Consider the following 4,456-nt stretch of genomic DNA (forward strand, 5'->3'; position numbering starts at 1 on the left):
AAGCAATCGAACTGCTACCATTCCTACATGCCTTACCTCCCAACCTACTGATTTGGCAGTGCCCACGGCTGGTGACAAGCAAAACACCAAATTGGTTAACTACAAGGCTCATTTGTGCTTTGGTGTGGGTCAGTTTGCTAGCTAGCTTCCAATCCTAGCCGTTGGGGCACTAAATCAAGATGGGATATCATGGACCACGTGTTTAAAGCTTGCAAATCGGCGTGGCTCCTTCGGCGGCAAGGCGATGAGGCAGTGGCTTGTAGGCCTAGCCAACCTTAGCTGAGGCCGCATTTAATGAGCGAGAGCGTCCGCACAGTGTGGCACAGATGGAGCATGTTCATGAACCGAGCACCGAATCAGGGTTCGCAGCGCGTTCTAGTGAAGGTAGGGCAATTTTAGAGCGGACAACATGACATCCAACACAATGTCGACCCATGCCATGCTCAAGCACTCACTTTGATGCAATCAACAATACCAAAACATGCAACTAGTGTTTAAACATTTTTGTTAGAAATTAAATGTCAAAATAGCATTGTCTTACTACTTCTCCATACATAAGAAAGTTCAGGATTTCAACTGGGGCTAAGTAACCATTAACTCTTTTGTCGTAATTTTTAATAGATCTAAACCTTGTTAATTTCAACCACAAATACTTCATACAATAGTCCATACCTTATACTAACCCGTAGGATCAAAATATTTGAGCACTATTTAACTATTTTGCTCCATATAATTCATCAAAAATGGAATTTTAACAATAGTTCAAGTGCTTGCCGAAAAGAGCTTATCTTAACGTCAAGTTTGATCTTAGAGCTCCTAAAACACTAGTTAACAACATCTATTTTCCAAAAGTTAAAGTTACATTGTCATCTACCAAGTTTGTACTTCCAACTTTATTTAAGTGTCACATACATGTTCTATAGTATTTTTGCTTAATAAAAATTGGTTTTAAACCCTAAGTGATATAACATGACTATTGAATCAACTTTCTTTTAGCACTTTTGATTATTGTTTTGAGTTACAGAAATTGATCTACACACTTTATCATATGCATTGACACATACACATGATGCTCATGACATAGTTTAGCAAGTTGTTTAAGTGGTAACACCGAGGGTGTTACACTTGTAGCCTTCACTTGGGTCTTGAGCAATTGAAAGATAGAACAATAAAGTCAAGCACTATGTCTCAAGTTCTTTGCTCAACCATTATTCTAGAGTTTTTATAGGTTTTCAAAATAAAACTTAGATCTCTCCATGTATGACACTCTTAAGTCTCTCAATGTATGTGGTATTTATGGAACCTTACCAAGGCAATAGCAGTGTTATGTCTTTCCTTTCTTACAACTATGGCTTATGTGGAGTTCATAGGAGTAGAGAAAGCATAAAAGAGCATACTTGCAATACATATATTGTAAAGTCAAACAATGGATCCAAATAGAGTTGAGTCATACAATCAAATCAAGATGTGCATGTGTATGGATATATGGTGGATATATATATGGTGGCTAACCTAATTCTACCATGCTCCTTGAAAACATATCCCTCTTTTGAAACTTGAAAATAACCTTACAAGAAAACATGGGCTATCTTATTCATCTCACTTTTTTCAGGCCGGCATCTAAGTACCCATTGTTTTAATAATTCGGACACTTATCCATTTTTCATCTCTTTTTTATGAATAACTTTTGCATAGCCCATGCTTCTTTCTACAATAGAACTTTGGAGCATTAATTTGGGGGATATCCTATAGGGTATATTTTTGGTGTTCACTCTTAGTGTAGGAGTAAAACATTTTTGGGTGGATCTAGATGGAATGACATGTTTTTGCGCCTACCCTCAGTGTATGAGTAGTGCATATGTGAGTGGTGTGTACGTGATCTTGATTTTAAGAGCATGACAAACCTCTCATAAGGGTCAACAAAGCTTGACTAAACTCAATGCAAAACAAGCATCATATATAAGTGGAAGTTTTTCTATTCTAAATACCATATATGGCACTGGTAGGAATTCAAGCTTTGTCTTACAGGAGATCATCATGTAAGATTTTTATGTTTCTCAAAAGATAAATCTCTAGAACTTTAGTATCACTAGGAATATGATAATAACAGTTCAGACCTTCTCATATCTTATCCATCAATTACCTAGACTTAGATCAAGCATATGCTACCCATGAGTTTCAAGTTCAAAGTAAATTCTTATATCAAAACAGTCGTATCCAAAACTTGGAAAAATTCAAGGCTGAAAACTAGGTACTTAAAAGGAATCACGACAGAGCAACTAGTCATCATTTCTATTGCAAGAGATTATACTTAGAGCTCATTTTATTTAACACCTAAAAACTACACATACACTTTTTATTTTGTTTTCATAATTTAATATCACACCTTAATATATATATATATATAGCTAACATAAATTTTTATTTTGTTTTAACTTGTTATGCATCTTTTTATGACTTTAGCAAATATATATAGAAAACTCAAAGATAGTAAAGCCAAAAAGGGAAAGAAATACTTAGCTAGATACATGGGGGATGCTCCTCCCCCAAGCTAGATGTTGTCGTGGTCTTTCTTAAAATCTCTCTCATCCTTCTAGAAGTAGTTTTCCTTGTATAACAGGTGTAGCAGCGGCTCGAGAATATGTTCTTCGGATGGATGGCTTTACTCTTGATCATCCAGCAAAATATTCCAACAAGAACACCAAAACTCGTGGCATAAATTAGGATAAGGGGTTAGCGGTCAGCCATTCAGAGATTTGTTGTCCTTAGAGTTTAGACAGATTTCCTAATTGACAAAGTCTTAGTAGAATGTCTATTTAATATATTTTTGGATTTTTCTTATTTATATAATGCAGAAAGAAAATATGTGTGCATGTTTTTTTTTTATTTTTATGCCACCCTGGTGAATATTCCTTTGGGCTTTTACACACTGAGAAAATTTTCACATGGGGCTTTAGGCTTTATGATGCAATGATATAATGCAATAATGAAACATTTTATTTTTCTTTTCTAAATGCAATTCTAATGCAGAAAAGTAAATATGCTAAAGAGACAAATAATTTATGCAATGCTAGAAAGTAAATATGGATAACTACGGTTGTTACCTCACGGTGAGGGTTTAGATTTTTAAGTCCTCCAAACAGGACTTGACTGGGGAGAAGTCCTTTATTCCTTAGGTGCATCATCCGGTCTCAGCGGTGGAGACTCAGATGACTACACTTCTTGTGATGGTGATTCCGATGGTGATGTCACCTTTTTTTCCACACCTGCCTGGACTGTGGACTTGTCTTAGGTGGAGTAGGTTCTTCTTTCATAGGCACTTCAGGCTCTTCATCTTCCCATTCATTTCATCGGGGTTGGTTCCTTTGGTGTTGGGATAATCGACGTCTTCTCCTAGAGCAGCTATTCTTTGACTGTTTGTAAGTAGTATAACTATTGAAATAACAGCATACCTTTTCTTCAGGGAATTGGAAGTGGACTTATCTAGATCCGACATAGATGATCGCATTGGTGGTGTTGAGGAACGACCTTCCAAGGATGATGGGTGTATTGTCTTCTTCTTCTCCCATGTCCAAAACCATGAAATCGAGAGGGGCATAGTGATCTTGTATTCTTACCATAATGTCGCTCGCTATTCCCTCAGGGAATTAGATTGATTGGTCCGCCATCTGCAACTACATATATGTAGGGAACAAAGGTTTGTTACCGAATAAATATTCATACATTACCTTGGACATTATATTGATGTCCGATCCAATGTCGTAGAAGGTCTTGTGGAAGATTCTTTTTCCAATGGTTCACTTGATCATCGGTACACTAGGATCATCCTTCTTAGCAAGGAATGGTGAGGCAAGGAGGTGGTCATACTCAGATCGGAGTGTGTTGATCATGTTGACCATTTCTTCTTGTGGCTGACTGGTCTAGTTCTTCCTCCTTCTCCTATTCTTCTTCTTCTTGGTTACTGTTGTCTCTTTGGGCAAGTATGCCCTTTGTGGATGACTAGGAGATTGTAAGATGCGATTCTTGAACAAGAACTTCTTCTTGTCCTTGATCGTGAAATAGATCTTAGCACTGTCCACGTAGATGATGGCCTTCGTGGTGCTTAGGAAAGGTTGGCCTAAGATAATGGCTTCCCTTATGTCTCCACCTATTTCCAAAACCACAAAGTCTACGGGAACATATGATTATCCTACTCGAATAATGGCATATTCAAGAATTCCCTTGGGGTAACAGAGTGACTGATCTACAAGCTACAAACGCATATTTGTGTACAATAAAGCATCTCCATTAATTCGATCATAGATTACCTTATGCATGATGTTGACGCTTGCTCCGAAGTCATAGAAAGCTTCTTGGAAAATGTGAGGTCCAATGGCGATGGGGATGATAGGTCTTCCTGGATCGCTCTTCTTCTCAGGCAAGGTATAATCTATCCACCTTCCTATCGAGGGCTCTA

This window comes from Miscanthus floridulus, chromosome 6, assembly GCF_019320115.1.
Source record: "Miscanthus floridulus cultivar M001 chromosome 6, ASM1932011v1, whole genome shotgun sequence".
NCBI lineage: Eukaryota > Viridiplantae > Streptophyta > Magnoliopsida > Poales > Poaceae > Miscanthus > Miscanthus floridulus.